Raw genomic sequence first — 12,863 nt, 5'->3', positions numbered from 1 at the left:
ATGCTTTCATTGCAAGGGAAAATGGTGATCAAGGTCACGGAGGCATCTCTGAAAGGAAGTAACGGGTTCCCACAGAGCAACCTTTGACCAAGTGCCTGAAGATAAACTGGAAATGTGGCAAGCCAAGCCTGACTGATTATTCTTGGTTAGTGAGAATTATGAGGTCACAGGAAGGACCACCTTAACTCTAAAATTACGATTATTATTCAGACTATCATTGTAATGTGGTTTGATACAAAGTTGTTTTTATTCTAATTTCACCAATGACAGTTGTTTCACTCTTTCAGTGAGCTCTTGTAAACAAATTGGGGGTGGGGGGGGGGGGGGGGTCCACTAATTTAAATGTTCTTAAGCAATGGTTTGCTTGTACCGCCCACATCATATGGTCATAAATAACAACTGCAACACCATTGCCATTTCTTTTCTTTAAACTGCTTGAACGCAATGAATAGAATGAAGTGATATTTTCAGTGGAAATTCAGTTTCCTATCTGGATGAAAAGCACATGCATTGACCCACTTTTATAATTGCACCTTTTATTTTCATTAACAGACATTTCTCATTTAGCTATGACTGAACATGTTGATCTCTGGATGTTGCTGAGGCCCATTTTACCTCCACTTCAGGCCCATTTGAATTCGTATTTACTGAGAATATTTGCGGGCTTGTTATTACGTCTATTTCCTTTCATTTCCATGGTTTTCATTGTAATATTGGCTACAGGATGTCCAAAAACTGTTAATAGATATTACTGACTGATATGTTTGACATTTTCTTCTCAGAAATATGTCAACACTGTCGGAACTCGGCTATAATTGACTGCCTTTATTAAACTGAAATAGTGTTAAATAATTGCACCATATTAAGCTCTAGCAAGACATTAGTACATTGTCACCTAGAACAACTTAAGTGCCAAAACAGCAGCACATTCAAAACAGCAGTCAAGACACATGATGTTCTTTTTTTTTTTTTTTTTAAGTCTGACTGTAAAAAGTTGAGAAAAACAACTGAATGTTAAGGTTCTAACTTTTGTGTTATTTTGTAATATTTAATAGTCCAGTCCTCCTTCCACTCACAAATGTGTTTGGGTTTCAATGGTTTGTAATAACTAATATTAACAAAATAATAATAGCAGAAAAAAAATAAAGGGATGGTGAAGCAGTTACACACCAAAATGTCACAAGTCATACCCTGTTTTATTTCTGTTTCAGGTGGTTGAACAAGAATTTTGTGTGGCTCCCCTGAGTTATTAATTGGTACACTAGTGCCGCACTGAACTTCGGCTGCACCACAATCACTTAAGATGCAACTGAACTAGTAGTGATCTGTGATCTTTAATCAAAATATTGTTGCATTTAATGACATTTCTATCATTTCAAGCCAATCAATGGCACCGTACTATTTAAACAAGAAATACGGCATTTTGGACATTTGCTGTGCACAGTGGCCTGCACGTGTCATTGTACTGAAAACCCACCTCTTCAGAACCCACCTGTCCCCCACTGCCTAAATATATTTATATATATATAAAAGAAATACTTACCTTGTCTTGTGTTTGCGTTTGTCATTCAAAGAATTCCAGGAGCCTAATACGAAGGGTAAATTAATGCACAGCTTCCTTGCTATCTCTGTTTATGAGGCAATAGGATCTCACTGATGCACTTATTGTAAGTCGCTTTGGCTAAAAGTGTCTGCTAAATACCAAATTGTAAATTGTAAAATTGTGCTTATTCAGTTGTTGCAGCCTTCCGAGTCAGAGGGAAAATGCCTACATCTGTCAAGTTTGTAATTATTATCATAGACAATTTTTCTTCTTTTAACCTTTCATACAAGCCCGTTGATAACTGCATGGCTGCCCTACATGAATGCCCATAACCAGCTGTGAGGTCACTGAGGTGCGGACCTCAGTAATTGTTTTAGATCTAAAAATAAAATTCGAAGCTAAATACAACTGGCTAAAAAATCAGTGGTTGAGAACTTCTCCTCCGAGACGAGTTATGTTTAATCCAGTTCAGACTTGTTATTTGGTGTCCGCTGTGTGTTAGAGTTGTGAGAGAGTGCGTAAGCACAGCCCCTTGCATCATCAGCACTTCTACTGACAGCAACTGGAATTTTAGATGCATGCTGGCAGCAGCAGGTGGCTTGTGTGTGAACTGGCAGCATACCATATTCTGTAAGGCAAAGCAATGATCGTTAAGCCATTATCTGTAAAGCCGTTTTCACAGAATCAGGTTCGCCTTATGTCCAAAGTTGCCCGTTCACACATGTAGCACACAACAGCAGATAGTCCGAGTCAGACGCTTTCTCACATACTCGAAATAATCCATTTGGTTTAGGTGGGGGGTGGCGCCTGATTAGAGCGTGCAGGAGGTAGGACACGACGGCAAAAGTACTCTGCGAAAATCACAGTGTTTAGTTTACAACAAATCGAAAAAAGCGGACAAGCCTACCGACTTTTGTCTGACAATTTCGGCGTCGGCCCTTATAGAAGTTTCCGAATTGCGTCGTCTCTCCGGTTAGACATTTTCGTTGGCCTCTTCATGTAAATGACCCTTCTTCTTCACCCTCGGATGTTTATATTCTTCCGGTTTCGCTGCAGTCTTATGTTAGAAAGGGCATCAACACGCCCACCAATAACATTTGTTTCCTGTAAATAGCAGCAGGTCTCGTTCTATGTATGTAATGTTTGCATGTGTACTTTTGCCAAAACCTAACCACCCCCACCCCACTATCCAGACCTCACTATTTTTTAAACCCTGGTTATGGCCCTGCCCGTTAGGTGTGTGTCTTACAAGGGTGGTAACGTATTTTACAGTAAAGTAAAGTACTTGACATATTCATTTCTTGGGTGTATTTATGTCGTACTGATGTGCATTTGCTCATTCACTATGGTTTGTGGAGTACGCTTTCTTTCGGGGTGCTGAAAGTTGTCTGGCAGCAAATCTTAACTGAATGAACGGCATAACTTTCGCTGAACAGAGTATATGTATAGAGTCACCAACAAGATTCTGAAATGAACCCTTGGCAAGATATCTGAGAGCTTGGAAAACTTGTAATGATAGGCTAAGGGCCCCGATCCTGCCAGTGTCATGCTTTAAGTCAGGGGGTCTGTTTGTACCTTTGTATTACCTTGCATACCCTGAAAATCTTCTGTGCTGTATAGCCTTTTTAGTGTGCCACCCCAAGACACCACCCTACACCCCCACCCCCATTCTCTGCACGTGCTACTGATTGTATGTTTATTCACTTTCCTTTTCACGCTGAGATTTTCAAACAAAGAAACATTGTCCATAATATTGTGCATCGTCTGTGGACAGTTTTTTTTTTTTTTTCTTTTAATTGACATGCAAGGGACATGCAGCATGAAAATCATTCTCTGCACTCTGCACATAAATTGTAAACAAAGAAACATCAAAACAGGTAACCCAGAAAAATAACAACAACAAGAAGAGTAACCTCTCCTAATTCTGAATAAATATTTTGTGTGCCCCCTCCCCACACACACACACACACACACACAAACACTAACACACTTTTTTTGACATGAAATGAAAGTATTCTTTCTTGGAACTGTAAAGAGCAGTTGAACAATAGCGTCTGAATACAATGATATAGTGACACCTTGACTCAGCTCCAAAGGTCGTAAATTTACCTCACTTACATTAGATTTTGCACCCAAAGACATTGCTCTGAGTGAGGACCACCATGTCTCTTCCACTCATGGTTTCACACACGTCGCTGGCCATTTGTCTGAGTCTTTTCAGTTGGCCCACGCACACACCCACCCAGAGTAGCAGCTTGAAATGAGATTCACTTGACTGCATAATCTTTCTCCTCTCTGCACAACGCTGATTAATTGACCAAAAGGCTGCTTGTGGCTGAGCCTTGGAACCCATAACACAACAGCTTTAGTTCATGCTCTTAGTACATTGTCACTTCGTCGCCTGGTTAAAAATAATCAGTGTTTTAACATCGCTGATACCTCATGACGATGACTGTGAAATGTTTCAAAAGAGATAGAGGAAGCAAGAGATATCATCCTTTGCAATACAGTTATTACATTAAATAATTGAATTCTTTGAGAATCAACTATGAAGATAATCTTGCTCTTGGGTTTCTTTAAACTCTCATTTTGAGTATTCTGAGCAGTCTTCAGGTTGCTGAATCATATAATCAGAGGTACGTGCTGAGGGAAAGAGTAAATAAACGAAACAACGAGGAGAGGATTTTGGAAAAATTCCCCTAAATTATACTCATGCAACCTCCAGTTCTTGTCAAGCCATGGGAAGCCATTTTGTGTCATTGCAAGATTTTATGACCGCTTTCTCGTGGTGATTCATGACTGATTGACCAGTGTTAGATTGTACGTGCCTGTCTTCAAAATGTCTTGGCTATGTGAAGGCTCGATGGACAGAAAGAAAAAACTACATCTTGGATCAATACCAAAGCATCAATCACAGCCCTTGGTGAAGAGGCTTTTGTTGTTTAAGTGCTGAAGGTCTTCTTCTTTATCCCATGCTTAACACATAATAAAACCTGGTTGGCATTCAGGTGACCTCATCGATAAGTGCCATTCAAATAGTTTCTATTTTTATCTCTCAAAAGATAATCTTGATAGAACACTGACTTGAATGTTCACACCATAAAGATTTTAGCTCAGAACCAAGACATGGCAGGACATTTGGATTTGGAGGTTCTTTAAGACATATTCAGTCCAGTCTCCAAATGTGATGTTATAACCCATCTGGAATTTCACACATATATGGGACATATTCATGTATGACATCTAGAGAAAAGTGGAGCCTCTGGGTCTTGGATGATAAATGAGTCTAATAAAGCCACAGGTTGACAAGTCAGCAATGGCTTCAATCTCCTCTGCCTTCCAAAGTCCTTATTCTCCTTCCCTCTCTTCTCTGCCTTCACCCTAATGTCTCTTGAGTGTAATCTGATGTGCTCTTTACCAGCTCTTCACATTTTTCAGGTGCCCCCCCCCCCACTCCCTCCATCTTTTCTCTTTGCCCCGCTCCCCTCTCTTTTCCTGTCTTTCTAATTGATGGGTGAATACAAAGTTCTCTCTTCATTTTTTTTTTTCCTTTGAGGCTGTGGGCTCTTGGATGGGCACTCACTCCCATTGCCCATCTCCACTCATGTCTCCTTCCTTCACTCCCTCACTCTCTCCATCTTTGCTTCTCTTCATTATTCATTTAGTTTCCCCTCAGAGCCCCAGAGAGCAACAGCAGAGCAGAGCGGCGAAGAAGTATTCGCCGCTGGCCTTTAGTGTACCTGAGAGAGGGTGTGTGTGAGATAGAGACACACAGAGAGAGGGGAGAGAGAGAGAGAGAGAGAGAGAGAGAGCGAGAGAGAGAAAACAAGAAGGACAGAGAGGTACAAGGGATCGGAAAGAGAGAATCTGCAGAGATGCAGGGGGTGAGTGGTGGGGGATGGTTTCTTGACAGAGATAAAAAGAAAGGGGAGTAGAAGAAAGAAAAGATGTGACAGAGAGACACAAAGAGACAGATGAGGCCAACTTAGAGCCATGTGGTTATTTTAGTGGAAAATAGAGGTGAGAAGTTTAGAATAACAAGGGAGGCATGACTACATGGAATTTTGGGTTTGAAATAAGACTGAACGAACAGATGAGTGGCACTGAGAAACAGAGAGAGAGAGAGAGAGAGAGAGAGAGAGAGAGAGAGAGAGAGAGAAGTGTTCACAGAAGGTCGGTGCAGATGTGACAGACATTCTGTAAGCACTAAGCCAGCCAATCAGGGTGCTGTGTTCTCTGAGCTGCAGCAGTGGGGGGAGTAGTCAGACAGGATTCTCCTTTTCACACACAGCACACACACGCTGAGCAGCACAACACACACTCTCGGCGAGCAGAGAGTAGTGTAGTGGGGGAAAAAATGGTGCGGGAGGCGCAAAAAGTCCGGTTGCAGACTTTATCACACACACTGACAGCAGCTTTTTGGATCAGTCTTGTAAGGTACTGTGCAAAACAGGCTAATTTCTTACTGCAGCTCTTTGTAATGTGATTACCTCTGTGTGTAGAATAAGTGTTATCATATGATTTAGAATGTTTTAGTATGAGTATAAATGTGTGTTTGTGGTGAGAGACGGGAAGAGGGAGAAAGATTCTGAGAGCATGCAGACCTTGAGAATACAAGGAGAGATAAAAGAGAGGCATGAGACATAGAAGAGGTGGAAGAAAGAGAGATAAGCGGAAAGCAAAAGGAAAAAAAAAAAGATGTGAGGAAGAGGAGGATGATTTTTATACAGTTGGCAGCGTCTGATGGGAGTGTAAAGCTGGGCTAGCTATGTCCATCTGCAATTGTGCCATGTTGACCGTAGCTTCTAACGAGTTACCGTCCTCCTGTGGGCTACTGTATGAGCGTGTGTGTGTGTGTGTGTGTGTGTGTGTGTGTGTGTGTGTGTATGTGTGTGTGTGTGTGTGTGTGTGTGTGTGTGTGTGTGTGTGTGTGTGAGTATATTAGGGGATCGCTGAACTACTTTGTGTCTTCTGAGCAGATACTCTTACAGAAAACATTGCATGGTTGAGAGGCAAAGAGCTTCTGCTTACTGAGCTTATCCTGCTTAGATTCTTGCCCTGATCCCCAGCCACTGTGGGGCTCTGTTTAAAACACCAGCGTCTGCTCACACAGAGAGCCATGCTACCGGAGAGCTGGGTGCAAGATAAAGGGGAGAGAAACATTAGGCTGTCAGGCAGAGATGCATCCGGCTGAAGTTTGAGTCGACAAGACAGCGTCATATTAAGTTTCGACCTGTCTGTGCCTTTGTTAGTTGTCATAGATCAAGTGTTGCATGCGACTTCTCCTTCAGATCCAGTGCAAACCACAATGACACATATTCAGGTCAAGAATTAATTTCTCTGTACCCCTCCTAATCTGACAGAGAAACCTGTTTTAGATTAACCCACTGCCATCAAAGTCCTCAATTAAAAGGAATACCTCATTAGAGATTTAATGCTCTCTCTCTCTCTCTCTCTCTCTCTCTCTCTCTCTCTCCTTTCTCTCTGTCTTTCGTTCCACTGGTGCACACACATATGTTCTGTAAGAGCTGCGTATTTATTACTGGTCAAGTAAATGTATGTAGCTACAGACTTAGCCTGACATCCTGTTTGGTCTGCAAATAAAGAAAGAAAGACAGTGAGAGAGAGAGAGAGAGAGAGAGAGAGAGAGAGGCAGAGAGACGAGAAACGAGAGAGAGGGAGACTTTCAGTTATCCATGCTGTGAGCTGCTGTGAGTGGAGAGTAATTTCACTCATTTTTGGTTCGTGTCCTGAAAAGATTCAGCAGAAGCTCAGTGTGCAGAGGAGGGCATTATGAGCAAGAAGAGAGGCTGCAGTAGAGGAGTACACTCTCCAGAAAATGCAAAGCCAGCCTGGCATACCTTGGTCCGGTTTACGCACTCTAACAGACCCAGTCAAGCCCCTCTGCTTCAACACAACGTGAATAACCCCTTAATACCCTTTCATGGCCATTGGAAGCCTCGCATCTACATAGCCCTTAGAACACAACTGACAAACAGCCATTAATTCATTTATTTATTTGTTTATGTATTTATTTATTTATGTCTAGAGTGTATGCTCTGTTTTATTTGGTTGTGTGGCTCACCAAATAAAGCCAATAGCTTAATCGCTTTTCTTCATTCTTCTCAACGTCTTATTTCAGTGGTCCGTCGTATTCATGTGATGAGGTTCTCTCCCTCTCTGTCCTTCTTGTTTTCTCTCTCTCTCTCTCTCTCTCTCTCTCTCTCTCTCTCTCTCTCTCTCTCTTTTCTTTTTCCAGCGTTACAATTGGGACTTCTCACTGTGTTCACCTGCTAGGCTGTCTGTGAGATAACAAGTGTTAATTGACAAAGTGGCAAGACATTTTTTTTAAAATAGGTCTACCTGCTGTTAGCTGATGTAATCAGTAATACCATTTTTTCTATTCTGAATTAACCAGAGACTGAAATGAAACATGTTCAAATGTACATTCAATTATATTTAATTCCTCATATTAAACATATAACATTTACGGTACATTTCTTTAAATGCAGTTCTTCAACACATATATTTATTTTACTGTATGTTAAATATACTGTATGTTACCTTTAATCTGTTTGCTCCAGTTAACATGTTTATCTTAGAGCTACAGTGTTGAGGTTTTAGTTATATGGTTATTAATGAGAGCAGACTGGTTGACAGTAAATGTTTGTCTCATAATTTATATTTTAATGCTGAACTGTGTGCATTGAATCATATTTGCTTTTATTTTTGGTTGCCATTTTGATGTGATTTGCATAAAATGACTTTTTAAAGCACAGTCACCAGTAGTAGCCTGTATAGAGATTGCAAAGAGTATAGAGACTTAACCCAATCAAAATGGCATAATAAAATGGCTTGGGCTAAGAAAACCTGGACAGGGGAGGAAAGCTTAACAAAATGACAGATAATGGAAGAGCTTAGTTGCTAGAGTAGGCAAAAGTATGTCAAATACCAGTGATCATTAGATAATTAATAATATTATCAAAATCAAACAAACAAAAAAACCCTCTAACACAACAGGAACATCTTAAAAACAGTCTTGTAACAAGATGTAAGTGACTGAACTGTATTCCATGTTAATATTTATTCAAAATACTGAACAACTCAAAATATTAAATTTTGAGTTTAGTTTGATTTTAACATTTAGTGAAGTCTTGAGTAAATTTGTCATTTGATATTCATTTGTGTTACCTGATATAAAATATCCCTTGCACTGCTTTAAAAAAAATCCATCTTTCTTTCTTTCTTTCTTTCTTTCTTTCTTTCTTTCTTTCTTTCTTTCTTTCTTTCTTTCTTTCTTTCTTTCTTTCTTTCTCACAAAGCATTCGGTTTTCAGTAACGGCATGTAAGCTGGCCTTTGGACTTGTGCCTTATACATCCCTGGCATCTCGAGCATATGCTTTTGGAGTCATTGTGAAGTAGTGACAGTGGAGCTGAAACTGATTCTTAGTGGGCATCTTAACCTTTAGCCCCTGCCTACGATTCTTGACTGCACTCAGTACACACACACACACACACACACACACGCACACACACTCTCTTCTTTTCTGTACGTATGTGAGTCATCATGAGAGAAAAAAAGCAATAAGGACAAGAGCAGCTCTGAAGCCAGACTTGCTCATCTCACAGGCAGCCTGTTAAATCCCTAACCCTCTCTAATTAAACAAATGCTCAGATGCTAAGAGCACAAAGGCTCGTCCAATCAAACGCCATAGTCCAGGAGGCTTCTGTACATTAATTGGATCAATTAAAGCTTATGTCCTAATGTTGACCGTTTGAACCTTTCTGGTTTATGATAAACTCCAGAGGAAAACAATATGGCACATAATGCAAATTGTGTTGAGGCAGTGACTTAAAGCAGTGAATTCATGGCAGGGCTAAACATCTTTCAGCATGGCAAAAGTGATCTAGCATTTAAGTAAGCTTAAAAACGTCATAGTGGCAATAAGTGCAGGACTGTCAGCACACAATTAAAAGAAAAAAAATGTAACCGTATGAGAGCAGTCGCTTTAAGTGCCACACTGACAGCATTTCATTAGACCACCATTCAACCCATCTCCTATCAAATGCAATTTTCTCTTAAGCTATTTTGTCTGTGGTTGTGGTTGTTAATAGTTATGTTATCACATCAGTGCTTCAATCACTATGAAATAACATATATGTTAATGTGACACTGCCGTAATTTAGACACCAGTGCTACTATTGCTACACTGTTTTACAGAACATGGTCAGGAATACCTTGTTACAAAGCCCATTCCAGTTACCAAAAACTATAGGGCCCTGTAGAGAAAACGAATCAAAAGAAGAGACAGTAATGTCATTATCAATACTTAACAGGCTCTCTCTACATACACAAGCACATACACATACACACATGCGTGCACACACACACACACACACACACACACAGAAATGCAAAGGTACCAATGTCACTTCACACACCAGTCAGCGCATTAGTTCTGGGGGGGGGGGGGGGGGGGGAAACGTGTGTTTATACTAACAGATTTGTGATCACGTCTGAGTACACATTAGCTGATTACCCTGGCAAACAGGATAGGTGAAAGAAATGTACAACTGTAATTGTAATTGTTGCATAGTGATACCAACAGACAAGGAAGACGAGGCAGGTGGTCAAATGGGGAGACAGACAGGGTTTACATGGTTGATAAAGAGATTTTGAATAAAAGACGATAATAGAAATAAAGTGATGTTAAATGATATGCTAAAGAGATAGGGACGGACAGAGAAAAATAGAGAGATGGATGTATCTCATTCACCACCAGTATGGATTGTTTTATTGTCAGTCAAAGCATTCATTGATTGCTGTTTGATTCACAGGTTTTAATGATTTCTCAAACCCTCTAAGTGAATAGTTAATCCCCACTGTTCCTCTACTGTCTGCTTCGCCTTTTGGTTCGCCTAATCACAACTCATTTAGGAGAAAAAAGAGTCCACATCACAGTGTTGGACTGGAATGTCAGTCATATCTGTGGTCAGTCAGCAAATGGTATAATTTTACTTCATCTTCTGTAGGTCAAAACAGTTTTGGTTTCGACAGTTACTTATGATGATTTTATCATAGTTACTTTTGTACAAGCGTCAGTTTAAACACGCAGCATTATTAAAACCTCAAATAAGCATGCAGAACTAATTTGTCCATACGGAATTTTTTTTCTTTTATATATATATATATATATATATATATATATATATATATATATATATCACAACAATGCAAGATTTAGTAAAGAGCTTTTTGGCTTGTCAAAAGGTTATGCGATTTCATGGAGTTTACCCTATTGCTAACTAGAATGAAAAGGTATGTGTTTAATTAAGAATTAAGTCAGGTTATTCAAATTAAATTCTTCCACAGTTTGTAACTCACATACATTGTTAAGGTTTAAATAGAAAAGATCAGTGCTCAAATGGAGCATTTCTATTTGTACGTTGTAAGTCCTGTTGTATTTTTTAAAGATTTTTTTTTTCTCTTTGATCAGAGGAATGTCAGTTTGAGCTGATCAGTTACCCCTCTCTTAACTGCTTCTATGTAATTATATATAACTCACTCTGTTGCAGAGCGGTAGTTCTTCTATGCAAAAGAACTGAACCAGTCTTGCTTATAGGAACTGGACATGAGTACCTCATGCTGCTGATAGATTTCACCAAGCCTCAGTGTCACTATCTTATCGAGAATTCCCATGCCAAACAGATTGTAAGCTTTCTCAGGTTATGAAATCATTTACATATTCTTTTACTTACATATTCTATTACTGTGTAATAAGCAGATTTTGGTAGTACATTGTTGTCATGTACATACTTGTAATAACAGTTTTAAATTGTGACTGTGGTTGAAAGGATGGTGATAGTCTCTAGACTGATAATAAGTCAAAGGCCAAAGGTATGATGAATACATTGTGGTTATTTATATATGGGCTCAGCGGCATGGCAGGAATTCATGGAGAGCTCTTACAGAAAACCATCACCTAAGGGGACTAGGGATTTCTTCCTACTGAAAAATGAGAAGCGGTGTTTCCATTTCTGATGGAACCCTGCCCTCCAGAGGTTCCCTGGGGTCCAAATGGCCTAAGAACATCTGAGAAAAGGAACCTAAAATCGAACATTTCATAAATGGTAGGAAACTTCATCACTCATGGGATCAGTACTCTGTGTATAAAAGTATCATTTTATATTTCTCTTAGATGTAAGAAAGAAACTATTTTCCCTAACTGAAATTGTTGGGGGCTAGTTTTTTAAGCATAATGTATATGTGATTGGCAATATACTGCATGTATATTTCATGCATCACTTGGGAATTTAATCTTTTTCTTCCCTTCTTCTCTACTCCTTTTGAAAGTGTTCACTCAGAACACAGAATCTTCTGTATTTTTCTCTTGAGCCTTAAATGAGCTGTTAAGAGGACTCACAATTATATAACGTTTCAAAATTTCTGCAGGGAACCCCAGGGCTCCCTTTTAGCACAAATTGAAATTATTGTGTGTGTGTCTGTGTGTGTGAGAGAGAGAGAGAGAGAGAGAGAGAGAGAGCAAGAGAGTGTTTGCTTTTTCCATACTTCTCCCTCACAACCTTTAATCTCTCTCTCTCTCTCTCTCTCTCTCTCTCTCTCTCTCTCTCTCTCTCACACACACACACACACACACACGCACACACACACACACACAGGCATGCACACACACACACACACACACACTATTCACTTGTCTGTACATTTGGGCACTTCAGAAACATCCCATGTGTTGTGGTGAAATCTGACACTGTCTAATACAGTAGACACTCCAGAGGTTCCTCCCTGCCAGCAGACTCCCTTTATGTGAGCATGAAATACTAATATCACTATGCTTTCCACAGAGAAAGACCCTGTGTGTGTGTGCTTGTGTGTGTGTGTGTGTGTGTGTGTGTGTGTGTGTCTGTGTGTGTGTCTGTGTGTGTGCGCGTGTGCGTGTGTGTGTGTGAGAAGGAGAGAGGGGGAGAGAGAGAGAGAGAGAGAGAGAGAGAGAGTGAGAGAGAGAGAGAGAGAGAGAGAGAGAGAGAGAGAGAGAGACAGTGCCTTCTGCCAAAGTCTTGTATCCTCATAGGGAAGGTAAACTCCTTTGACGGCTGCATTACATTGTGCTGCAGGTGAAAAGCATATATTACATTATTGCTGTGAGTGCTCACACTTCATCTGATCTAATCAAATCAAAACTACTCACTAAGAATAAGAAATCTCTCTACTGCTTTCTCCCCGGTGCATAAAATGTTCCCATAAATTCAAATTTTCCTAAAGGTCCCTATTCTTACCCGACAGCAGTAATTGTCGCAT

Source organism: Chanos chanos, chromosome 5 (assembly GCF_902362185.1).
Source record: "Chanos chanos chromosome 5, fChaCha1.1, whole genome shotgun sequence".
Classification (NCBI taxonomy): domain Eukaryota; kingdom Metazoa; phylum Chordata; class Actinopteri; order Gonorynchiformes; family Chanidae; genus Chanos; species Chanos chanos.
Note: the sequence above shows the minus strand (reverse complement) of the source record.